At 38.0% G+C, this 13,552-nt stretch overlaps 1 long non-coding RNA gene across 1 annotated transcript; it reads right to left on the reverse strand.

Annotated features, from left to right (window-relative positions):
- Positions 1-8,269: 8,269 nt before the first annotated feature.
- Positions 8,270-13,423, reverse strand: LOC121345395. Its single transcript, XR_005953960.1, has 2 exons — positions 13,329-13,423; positions 8,270-9,575 (listed from the first exon to the last, which is right to left on the reverse strand). It is a non-coding gene; the product is annotated as an uncharacterized LOC121345395 (long non-coding RNA).
- Positions 13,424-13,552: the final 129 nt, after the last annotated feature.

Genomic DNA, 13,552 nt, shown 5'->3' on the forward strand with positions numbered 1-13,552 from the left:
ACACTCATCAGATGATGACTGTTTCAGCCTCTGCTTTAGCATGCTGTGGAAAGGCATTGTGGCAGAATGTTGTTCATTATAGCACAAAATGTAATTTTTTTTTTTTTTTTTTTACCATGCAATTTTTGAACTACAACAGAACAGAATTTTCTTTGGTCTTCACCTTCAACATACAGTATGTGAAGGCAACCTCCGGGGAGTGAGTTTAAGTCATGCTTTATTGCTTATTTCACTGTATGCATATATACAATGATTGTTCCAGGTTTGATCATAGTAAATCTCGCCTCCTGTGCCCAATGCACATTGATATTAGAAACTGATCTGCCAACAAAGGAGAACATTACTTCCCTCATCACAAACAGAATTATTTTTATTATTAAAAGAAGATAGAACCCAGACAGGCAAATAAATGTCAGTCATTTACTTGTTCACATGATAAATATGCTTCAACAGGAGACAAGAAAGAGAATTTTGAATCTTGAATTACACACAGATAGGATGTTTTCTCTTTTAGGCATCTCACACATGCAACAAGTAGTTATTGATATCTGAGTATGGCTCAAAATCCCTGAACATAGGACATTGTATCCCTAACATTGTATTAATGAAGAATTATTTGAAGTCAATTGGACAGTCTGCAGAACTTATTCTGTGAGAGAAAATGTTTTTATAACTTTAGAGTTTCTAGTTGCCTGGAATGTAGTGGGGTAAGTTTTGTCAACATGATGGTCACAATTACAAAAATCAATCATCATTCTCCTGGAGTGCATTCTGAAATACCCTTGGTATAGACCCAAAGAAGAAAATGCAATAGAATGGTTTAATCCTGTTACAATCACAAATAGTTTCTGTGCTTGCAGTGATGGTCCCATAGATACCAGTATACTGCTTCCTACAACAGGACATCACAGTCCAGAATGGAGAAACAGTATTTCATATGGTGTGTCTAGTCTCTGTTACTAAATTTTCTTAACAGAAAATTAGCAGGAAAATTAGTGGAGGCATTCTAAGAGGACTTAGTGTGGAAGTGTGTTTGGCAGCTTTAAGGTGGATAAATGCTTTACAGTTATAGAGAAGCACATTGTACTTTCACAGGACAACAATTATAGATCCATAGAATCATTTAGATTAGAAAAGACATCTAAGATCAACCAACCATTACCCTAGAACTGCAAAGTCCACCACTAAACAATAACATTGTGCCATCTTTTAAAAACCTCCAGGGATGGTGACTCTATCACTTCTCTGAGCAGCCTGTCCTAATGCTTGGCAGCCCCTCCAGGGAAGAATGTTACCCTAATATGCAATCTAAGCCTCCCTGGCACAACCTGAGGCTACTTCTTCTGGTCTTCTCCTGTTACTTGCGACAGAATCCCAACATCTACCTCACTACAACCTCCTTTCAGGTAGTGAAGACAAACACAAGGAAGATCCAGGATAAAAGGGTAACATTGTGGTCTTTACCTCAACATTCAATGACTTCTCAGAGGGAATGCATAGCTAAACAGAATCACCTTTAAAATTTTCCATGTTTCTGGGGTGCCTTTATTGATCGATAACACAATTCCTACTTCTAAGAATAAGCAGTCTTGAATGTTTTGTAGAATAGTCCTCAGGGAATATTGCCTTTCTTCTGTTAGCTCTCTCACTTCTTGCATCCCTCAGAGTGGTCAACAGATTTTTCAAAAGTATCACCTTTCAGAGTACTCCTGGAAGGTAAGATTTCTGTCTGACTTAGCTTCCTGGACTGTGTCAAATCACAGGCATATGGATCCTTCAATGACATTTCCTCCAGGGAGCTCCCCCAGAGCTCTCAAATTCTCATTTTTAAACAATTTTCCAAATCTGTATTTTGCTTTCTCACCAGTTTTTTCATACTAGGCACAAGCTGGGGTTGGTAGTGTGCTGATACTCTTCAGCATCTTATTGGTGACATGGACACTGGGAGCAAGAGCACCTCAGCACATACGCCAATGACATCAAGATCAGTTGTGCAGTCAGATGTTGGAGGGAAGGGATGACATCCAGAGGGACCTTGACAGGGTTGAGAGGGCAGCCAATGCAAACCTCATAAAGTTCAACAAACCTAAGTGCAAGGTCCTACACCTGGCTCAGGGCAATCCCAGACACACCCACAGGTCAGGCAGAGATGTAATTGAGAGCAGACCTGTGGACAAAGATTTGGGGGTGATAGTTGATGAAAAACTCAACATGGGCCAGCAATGTGCACTTGCAGGTCAGAAAACCAAATGCATTCCAGGATACATCCAAAGGAGTCTAGCCAGCAGATTAAAGGAGGTGATTCTGCCCCTCTGCTCTGCTCTTTTGTCACCCACCTGAAGTCACCCACCCTGTGTACAGTTCTGGTGTCCCCAACATTAGAAGGGCATGGAACTGTTGAAGCCAGACCAGAAGGCCATGAGGTTGGTAAAAGGACTAGAACACGTCCACTACAAAGACAGGCTGAGAAAGTTGGGACTGTGCAGACTGCAGAAGAGACCTCATAGCAACCTTCCAGTATCTGAAAGGGACCTGCAGGGAAGCTGGAGATGTCCCAACCCTGGTAGTGTTCTAGGCCAGGTTGGCTAAGGCCTTGAGCAACCTGGTCTAGTGGGACGTGTCCCTTTCCATGGCAGCAGGGATTGGAACTAGATTTTAAATCCCTTCAAAATGATTTTAAGGCCCTTCCAAACCCTTAACATTCTATGCTTTTATGGTATCTTTCTCATAGGGACTATACAGAAGTTAGAATTGGGAAAATGGAGGTATTCATATTCAAAGATGTGCCACAGCAAATGCTTTGAGCTCTAGTGGAGGCAAACAAAATTCTTTGTGCTTAAGACTGAAAAAAGAGCCTTATCCACATGACCAATCTCTTTAATTTGAACTAACTGAAAATTATTTACCTAAAAATCAACTATGCACAAAAAAAAGAAAAACAAATTTTAAAAATACCTACAAATCAAACACCTGAAAATCAAGGGTTAAACAGTGATGGATGTATATGGAGCAGCACACCTCACTAAGGAAGAAGGAAGTCTGTCCTTTCGTGGCCTATTGCTGGAGGCAAGAGGGAAACCTGAATTTACTAGAGTATCTGTGAAGTACACTGAGCACACCCATTCTCAGAGTGGAATACAAGACTTAAAGCAATGCCAGATTATACAGTGCAAGAAGATTGGCAGTTTCGTGGTGAATAATACTGTCTATTGTCTGTGCCAGCCTTCCAAAGGCCAAAGACACATCCATGTTCTTTTGTGTTTAATAACCGCTTGCTGTTCTGCAGGCAAGAAACAAACACTTGACTGTTGGCTTTCACAGGCTACCCTAGCAATTGTGGGGCCTGGGCAAGGGTTCCCCGTCACCTACAGCCTGATGGCCAAGCCATGGCAGAAAAGGCAGGGAGCCATTTGGATTCACCTGTCCTGCAGGGCATGGCTTTGAGTACCCTGTTGAAAGCAGCAGGCAGTTATCAGCAGATGCTGGTGTCAGCTAGGCAGAGCACTGTTATGACAATCATTCTTTAAATAGTGTTTTGAGTAGCTATCCCATACTAAATAATAAAAATATACCATAATATGAACAGTCAAACTCATTAACTTGGCTGCTTGTTGCTGCTGCTCTAATTTCACCTTTAGGTACCCAGATTTCTAAAAGGAAAGCAAAGTAAATTTAAGCTTACTTCTATTCAAGAAATTAAGTTTACCCTTTCCTTGCAGCAATCACCCATTTCTAAAATAACATGCTTCTCTTATAACACAGTGTCTTAGTCCTTACATAATTTTTACATCAATCTGTTTGCTAATTGCTATAGTGTGTTTTTAAATTGTAGTTTTTATTACCACAGGAATCAGCATAGGTGATATTTTAAGTCATATTCTCTTAAATTCCTTCCTCATATGAAAACATCTTAAGTATTTTTCTTTTCTGAGGAAAAACGGACTAGCCTAGGAAATGAAATGAGTTTAGGTCCATCCTTGTGAAAATCACATCAAATTAGTGTGACTGATTTTTACTTTCATACTGTATTTCACAATCATACTTCAGAATTATTTTTATGAGTTAAATTTCTACAATTAAAAGCTGTCTTTGGTGTCTTTTCATTTGCACATTACACATTTAGAAATACAGAGGTTTGTCTGAAGTAGGTTTTCCTCTTTTCAATCATAGTTTTGTTTCTCCAATTTCATAAAGGTAAAAGAAGAAAAACTATTACAGCATACACAGATGCAATCTTTTGTGGTTATTTGATTTTTTAAAAATTTTGGTTTCCAACTGATGATCATGAAACCAAAGGATTTTGGTAGCTTACTTTATGCCAAAGCAGTTTTTACATAATAATTATGTAATCAGAAAAAAAATAAGGTGGTTGTTTTTGTGAGTTTTTTTTTTTCTCATTCCAGGAAATAAAAGAAACTGAAAGCAATTTCCACGCTCTACAAGTAGAAGCATCAAAAGAAAATATCCGGCATGTAGTATCAGGCTTCAGAGAGACGTATTTGACACTTTGAGTAGATCCAATACAATTTATTATTGTGTTTCAATTTAGGTAGAAGAGCATCTGTGTACTACTCAAATGAAGGATGTTAAAAAATTCACCCGTGCAAGACAACAATGAATGGCTCTTTTCCATTCATTGCTCTGCATGAAAGGCTTTTCTCTAGCTTAAACTTCACTGCAGATAGCACAATGCTATTTTTGTTTAATTTTCTCAATCTCATACTTGGTAAATCACTTAATTAATTATTTTCCAATCCAAATATGAACTGCAAGCATTCACATAAAGAAATTGGAAAAAAAGGTAATGCTTAGCTAGTCCATATCTCTTCTTTCAAAATTTCATTATTGTAAAATAAGACAAAACAAAAGGAGGAAAACAATAATCCACCATAATATTTTTTTAAAACAACATAATCATAGAAACAAAAATTTAGTTTGCCTCCATCCTGTTTTCACATTTTTCCCCTAGGAATGGTAACATATCACTAATAAAAAAACTACTTTTTCCTTCAGTAGGGGAAAAAGTTGTTATCTGTATGGCTTTAAGAGAAGAAAGAACAATATTTTTTAAGTCCTTAGAAGTGACTAAGAAGTCATGAATACTTCACCAAGAACATTAAAAACATAAACTACTACTGACTGCAACCATTACTTTCAAATGCAACAGTAATTAAAACATACTGTTAAAATATACTATACATCACCATCAAATTCTCTAATACAAAAAGCATGAAGCAAGAATTTTAATCGGGAAATAGGAAAATAAGTATCTCTTCTCTAATTTTCTTCATACTCCGCAAATAATTACCTATATACAAGCATTTAAATACTTCTTAGTGAGTTAGTTTCTTCTGAATTAGCACTTACCTTTCTCTTCCACATATTAGACACTTCCTCACATTAGACACTTCAAGTAGCCTTCAGACACCAACTGAGGTTTTCATCCAACACACAATCTGATAAAGCTTGTTCCCCAGCTAAAGGAAACAGCAATACAAGGCAGTGACAACAAAATCCCATGTATTAAATTGATAATTGGGTTTGGTTGGCTGCTTTTTGGATTTTTGGCAGATGAGGAAATTTGGAGAGAATTAAGAGATGAATCAAAACTGCTTGACACAACGTTTTTACTGTAGTTGTGCTGAAATCCTTGTGTCACCTTATGATCAAGGACTTGTGAGTTGATCTGCCCTTATTTATGTATCAAGTAAGGAAATGATTAGCATTCATGATGTCACTGCTTGAATTTTCAGTAGCAGTCTGGAAAGGAAGCACACCCAAAACATTTTCCATATTCATGGTAACTTGCTGTGAATGTCTATTGCCACCTAGAGTGTCAAAGTTATAACTGTAGGCATGGAAGTAATTGAGCCAGCCCAGGCATATTAGTTATTATTAAATGCTCCTTTGAGCACAAGTTCTGCTGCAGAAAACCGTGAGTCTGTGCAGTTTAACCCCTCTTCCCACAGTCAAGGTCAGAGGCTTTCACAAAAAAATACATTAATTTCCCTAAATGAATCTACTGTTCTGGTTAGAACATGCTGGCAGATGCTAGATACTAATTATCTTTATTTCACCTGGTAACATATACATTTGCACACTTTTATCTTCTTTATGAAGGATCCCTTATATTTTCCAAGTTCCTACATACAAGCATGCTTTTTTAATATCCACTAAATTCCTGGCCAACAGGAAAAAAATCAACCAGCAACTGTCAAAACAGTGAGAAACCTATTACATTTAGTTGATACCATATTCAAATTACTGCAAGGTTGCTGTGCTGAAGAGAGAGCTATGCTGAAAATATTCTTGTCATTGGTCTGCTGGCCAACTATACCTGCACTCACAAGGTGAGTCACTCCGTGATCACCCACCTTCCATCCCCCGCTTTTTTTCCCTTTCTACCACAGTCCACTTACCCAAAACACATTCACTTATGCAGCCTGTTTTCCACAGTAGTTCTTCACTTTCCTGATCTGGACTGAGCTTTAATCTCCTCCCAGAGGCTTATCTATCTTAGGAACCATAAACATAATGCAGGCCTTCAATAAACACAAATCAGGCCTTTAGTTTAGAATAATGCAAAAGATTTATTAAACGTTCATCATGCTACTTTGATGTTTAAATCTGCTTTGAAACCTATTTAACTGCATGTCTGACTTACTGTTATTCCCGTATCTTTACTGTGCAACTTGCTGATGCAGCCCCTGATCAAGCTGGGTGGTGTCTAGATGTGGTTACCCGTAACAAGTTCTTAAGCTTGTGACACTGGCCTTTCCTTTTAGAAATATTTTAGAGAATACAAACTCCCAGTTAACTATAGAAAATACAATTTTTTTTTTATTCTAAAATTTAAAACCATATCAAATTAAAACTGTCAGTCAGTATGCAGCTACTGAATTGTCTCAATGTGTCATGGCATTTCTTTATCTTAAAAGACCATTTTCTTTTCACTGGATGTTAATGTATATGCAAATTAAAACTTCTTATGCTTACTATAGTTTATATGCAGCTTTTGAATGAAAGGTCTCTAGAAAAATGGAGTCAGAAGTCAAGACCAGCAATTTAGTAGTTCAGTGTCACATGGCATCTGGAGACACCAGACACTGAGAAATGCAATTTCTTATCATACCTGTTGTCAGCTCTAATGTAAAACTTATGTAATCTGTCATCACTCCCCGTTACTGCTCCAGCCTTTTGTATAACCCAGACTCTCAAGAGTAATTTCAAATAGTTTTCCAAGGCTTTTAAACTTACCTCTATTTGCAAAGAGATGAATGGAAAAAATGAATCAGCCCAGGAAACACTCTAAAAGTAGCCATAACATTCCAGCCCATAACAGAGTCCACAACTGGAACAAACTATGAGGAAAGTGCTTGCCTACAGCACAATTGCAAATGAAGTAAACATATGGCTTACAGCACACTGCAAGCTTAATTTGTTGTAAAGGACTTATTTATCTGGTTATGGGATAGCTCAAACATGTATTTGAAAGGCCATAATAAAACATCTTCTGTTCTATGAAAGGAGTGGAATGAGGATTTTTAATAATAAAATGCAGGCTATTGCTAGGATGTATCTACCATGAGTGAAGCATCCAGCAGATTTTAAATGAGCAGAGTGTGTTGCAAAGATACTAGCCAATAATGTAAAAAGCTGCATCTTGAGAACAGTGGATGGTCTGAAATATTATAAAACTCACCAATACAGGAATGCATGTATTATATAGGGTCAAAACCCCCTAGATCATATAACCAATTCAAACACCTCAATAATTAATAGATCTATTTTTTCCACTAATTTATTTTGGTTACAGTAAACATGAAATAGCAGGTTTATAGCCTTCTTGCCAGAAAAGGAGTTTCTTTTTTAAAAAAAATTCAAAGTACCTCTTAAGACAAGTTGGTATATTTGGACTTAAAAGAAAATGTTAAAACTGTCTGAGAAAAATACATATTGTCCAAATATGTATCCAGCTAATCTGACAGAAGGTAGAAGGATATCCAACGAGGTACTGTGAACTGCCTAAGTCCCTAAGCTACCTCCTTTTTTCAGAAGGTATTCAGAGATCTTAACAAGCTAAATGAATAAGCAACAAATACACATACCTATGCAGCACAAATTCCAGAAAAAGTTTCCAAGTGTTTACAAAGGAAGCTGACAAGCTCACTATTTTAAGCAAAAAAGACCTAGTAAAACAACAAATATACAGAAGCAGCAATCTTATGATATAAAGTCAAGAACTTCACATAGTAATAGTGCCAAAGTCTTCACATACACACAGGCAAAACTTTATTGTCCTTTAACAAACACATTATTAGAAAAAAATAAAATTCAAAAGTTGCCTTTTTCCATAGTGATTACAGAAAAAATATGTTTTCTATCCTTAAAGACACGTTGTATTCCAAAATGTAAGTCCTTCCATACAACTTCAGTCTATTATTAAAGACATCTAATTGTACTTCAATTTGTAAATAAATTGCAAATCACAAACATTAAGTTCATATTTCACAGCAAAAAAACACTATATGAATGAACTTCTGCAAAAACTTTCTGCAAGATTCACAGTCTCTGCAAAAACTACACCTCATTCACTATAGTTTGAAAGAGTGTGTGTGGTCATTTTATATTGCACTAACTTTTCTTGACATATCTGCCCAAACCTGTCATTCAGATCCTATCAACTGGTTCAGAGCAACATCACAAAGACTAAGAATAGCAGTAACTTTAGAATGAACCAAAAACATAAAAAAATGGGTGCCCACTGCTGTCTGTAATGTGAAAAAGAGAAGGTGAAAAAACTTTTTCACAATGAAAATGTGAAACCTTTCAGAACAGCAGCAGCTTTCAGCAGAAAGTAGCCCCTTTTCCTTCCTCTTCTCTGCCACACTTGGTTTTTGGTTTGCATAGAAAAGGGAATGTTTTGTCCGATTTTGATGGACTTTTTTGGTTTAGCTATTATACAGAAAAAAAACCCCAACACATTAGGAATCATAGAGTTTGTGTGCTTTATGAAAAATTCACGTTAAATATTTCAGGTACCACACATTTTTTTCTTCAGGACAGACAAAATAATTCTACATTTCCTTTTGACATGTAATAGATCCCCATTTCCTTTAATTGCATCCCGAAGTTCTAATTTTCTAAATTCTTCTTTTAGTATGCCTCCATGTCTTCAAGTACTCTTGTTAGACACTGCTGGCTCCTCCTTACTGCACACCTTCAGACAGCTTCCTGTTACATACCCAATATCATTTATCCCATCCACTAAGGCAACTCAGATTTGCTTTCAAAGACTGCCACAACAGTCTTTCCAAGACTGCATAAGCATGCTTATTATTCACCCAAGGAACGAAACCCGAATCTCAACGGAAACAAGTTCTCTGGGAACAGATGCACAGCTATGAAACAACTGATCAGGTTTCCATTTCGGTCTCTGCGGTATCAGTCCTTGCAGCAGTTTTAGCACCCGATGGAGTCTCTTCATCTAGGTTCTGAATATCAGACAAATCAATAGCAGGCAGTGGTGCTCTCCAGTACAGGAATGAGTTATATTGACAGAATTCTTCTTCTTCCTTTGAAAAGAGACAAAAATTAACAAAACATTAATGTGTATACCAGCAGCAGAAAATAATAAAAATAAACTTTTTACTTAATAAACTGAAACTAAGAAGAGTTACTCAGCTATTATATATTGACAACTATTTTATAATGATCTTAACTAGATCATTATTTACTTCTGCTTTTTTTAATATGCTTGCAAATAACTGTGCAACAGCTTCTATAATTCCATAAATTTCTTCAGCTTAGGACTTCGGCACAGAAAAAAGGTGTAAAACTTGTGCAATTACTGGACTTTGCATATAAAAACAGCTCACGACTTTTTCTTCTCATAATAGTATACAATTTTCAAGCACATTTAGAGACTGATATTAAAAAGAACGTATTTAGCTACTTAACAGCAACTCAGAGGGATGATACATGCAAGATAAATTAAGCATTTTATAGTATTTAAAAAACATTCTATTTCTTCTTTTTTGTATCCAAATTTTGTATTCAAGAGAGGAAAGCTTAAGAATCACAGAATATTCTAAGATGGAAGGGACCCTCAAGGATCCCTTTGATCCAGTGCAGCTTTTACATGAATGGCCCATATGGGGAGCAAACCCACAACCTCAGCATTATGAGCACAATGCTCCAACCTATCTAACTAGACAGTATCTCAAAAAACCTTGGAGAAACAAACACAACCTCATCTATTAATTTAATATGGCAGCACTTCCATACTATATTGGGTTTGCATTTTTCCTAACATACAATTAGAATTTTTAAATATTTTACTTCACTGTCTCAGCTGTAACAGATGCTGAACAGAAGTAGTTTTAACAAATAAACTGGTGTAATTGTTTCAGTATTCCTGAGATACCAAAGTGCAGCCTGTGGGGGGGTCAAAGCACCACCACAATCCACACTGTGACTAAGTCAACTTCAATGGGTCTCTACAGTGTGGCTCTTGAAAATATTAATTACTTGTTCATTGGCTTTGCAACAGAATAAAAAAAAAAACAGTACTGAGTATCATCCCTACACCTTCTCAAATACTGAAAAATTATGCTTTCCCCACTCCTCCCAAAAGAGAGCACATAAAATCACCATACTTCTCATTTAAAGAATACATTTTTCTATTTGTCACAGACCTCTCCTGAACTACAATCTGCTGTACTAAGCAACATCTTCCTGCTACAAAACCCCTGCATGATTTATAACCTATAATAATTAAGAGAGGACAAAAGGTATAGACATTTCATAGCAGTAAGATGGCTCCTTGCCTATAGAACACTATTAATGTGAATTTCCTTACTGGGGAAGTCTGTCTTCAGAAAATATTGAAGAACAAAAGTTCCCATTAATTGAGACCAAAACCAATTAAATGACACCGTGACACAGGAACAAAAGGATTGACTATACTGAAACTGGAAGAAAGCCAAACTAAAAGTAGTTGCCCATTCTTGTACACTGGAAGTTTGTACTGCACAGCATTAACAACAATTGACAAGTGTGGAAAGGATGATTTTCCCATCTGTATTGCAACACAGGCAGCATCACTCACACTGAACTGTGCAGGGCAGGTGGCTAACAAATTCTCTGAAAAAAATCTCAGGCAGTGAGTTTCAGAAACTGTCAGCTACTTTTACAAATTCTCCCCTGCATTATTTGAACTCCCCTGGCATTTTGGTAAAGTATTTTTTTTAAAAAAACCTGAGAGCTAAATACTTAAAATCAGAACCCTGATGCTTCGTATGCATAAAGTGAATGACTGCACCCTTGTTTCAAAATTATTAAGTGTAAGAGCTCATAAACACATACTCAATTTTGGACTGCACGCATAATTACACTCAAAAGCTTTCATGTTTGCAGATCAGCAATACTGCAGTGTGAAGAAAAAAAAAAAAAAAAAAAAAAAAAAAAAAGACAAGCACAAACAATTGTAACTAGAAGGCAAAATAAAACACCAAATATTCACTGTCAACTAAGTAAGTTTCCATATAGGTTTTGAGTAGAAATTCAATCAAGGCAGGCAACAAGGTAGGCAAGCTCAGAGATACAAAAGCTCAGTTTCTATAGACAAAGTTGCATAATATTTAAGGAGTTAAGTTTTCCAACTCTAGCTGCAAAAGGGTACTTGGAACTAAAATAATCTTTCTTCTCTGGCCAACTGCAATATGATGCTTTAACAAAAACACTGTGAAATTAACACTACCCTGATCATACTTATGAATGTAATGAAATACACAAGCCAAAAACAGCTTGTGTAAAGCTGTAAAGAATACAGCTAAAGAATGTAAAGAATACCAACCTAGAGATCGTATTTTCAGAAAGGTGTATAAATCATCATCAGAAATATCATTATAAATTATTTAAAATATACAGGTGGGACACACAAAAACAAGAAGAAATATCTCTAGCCTGAAGTGTTAATCAAGCTTTATTTTAAAACTAAAACATCTTTTATACAAAACTGTGCTGAGAGAAACAACCTGTTAAAAACACACACCTAGAAAAATACTTTATATAGAGATCTAATCTGTAATGTGTGGAAATTCAAGGGGCTTGTGGCCTTCCGATCACTGCTAAAGCTTACAAAATTATGCCAAGTAACACCAAGAGCAAGTATAACTGTGATAGGAGTCAGACTGTTCTGTAGAGGTTTGTTCAATTTGTTTAATTACTATGCTTATGAATATATGTGTTCCATCTTCAAAAACAAAAGAAATGCTTGTATTTAAAATGGCTGTATAATATTCATACAACATAGAATTTTTTCTGAATTTCGTCCTGCCTTAATTTTACCATCCATCATCAATAAAACCCACTAACAAATCAAACAACCAAGAAAACAGAAAAAGGCAGAGTGTGAAAAATAAAAGCCAGTTTTCTTTACAGATCGTACGTGGGTGTTACACTGTGAGAGGCCTCAAATTATTGAAATTAAAGAGTCTACAACTGCCAATCAAAGCTCATCTAACCTGATCAGACTTTCTGCCACTTCCATATCACCGAGTCTAATTGTCTGGTCTTTCAAGATCCAGGTGGGAGGAAAAGTTAGTTTAACATGTACCAAAGTTCTGTGTTTGAAATGTGTGAAATCTGATCACGGTCTGCTTTGATTGTGCGGGACTTTGGGTTTCATTTTTTAATTACAACTTTCTTCGTATGTACCAAATTTTGTTTCATGAACTACTGTGTAAAATGCAGTCAAGGCCAAGAAGAAAAACAAATATATTGTTCAAAGTTAACGAGAAAAGTCGTTCCGATATACTCTAATCATTATGACACTGACGCCCTTCCTCAGACCACCGCCTCCACTAAATGTTGTGGTTAAAAGACAGCTCTGGCATTGCTACTGAATGTCACAACACGAAGGCTGACGCTGTAGTGAGCCTAACCCTCACCCTCCCACAACAGAGGCGACACCAGAGTAACCTCTGCAAGCTTCCACCGCACTGCGGGACGGGGATGAAGCTGAGCATAACCTCAGGTAAGGCGGACAAGCTGTTTCATGGCACGGAGCGCGGAAGGAACCGGTAAAGCTGGATGATACTTCTCCTGCCTCGAGGAAGACAAAAGCAGAAGGAGCTTTAAGATGCCCGCGGGCAGGAGGCGCAGACGGGGCTGGGCGGCACTGAGCGCAGCGCCGTGCCGGGCGAAAGCCCGCCAGCACCCCCGGCGGACACCCACGTCCTGCAGACACGCTTCATCCGCTACCGGCACCGCTCCCCACTTCCCTCCCCGCGGACGAGAGACGCGGGCCCGTCCCGCACAGCTACCTCGGCGGCGGCGGCGGCCCGCTCTTTTCCCCGGCGGCCTGCGCGTCCCTCCGCCGCCGGCGCGTCCTGGGGCGCCCCAGTTCCGCCGCGCCGCCGCCGCCCGCCGCCCGCCTCCCCAGGCATGCGCGGCCGGCGCGTTCTGCAGCGCGCATGCGCGCCACGCTCGGCGGCGACGCCGCGGGACGGGGCTGCCCGCCGCACTGCCTGACGGGAGGAGCGGGCGG

This window comes from Onychostruthus taczanowskii, unplaced genomic scaffold (assembly GCF_017590055.1).
Source record: "Onychostruthus taczanowskii isolate IOZ18803 unplaced genomic scaffold, ASM1759005v1 scaffold72, whole genome shotgun sequence".
Taxonomy (NCBI): Eukaryota; Metazoa; Chordata; class Aves; order Passeriformes; family Passeridae; genus Onychostruthus; species Onychostruthus taczanowskii.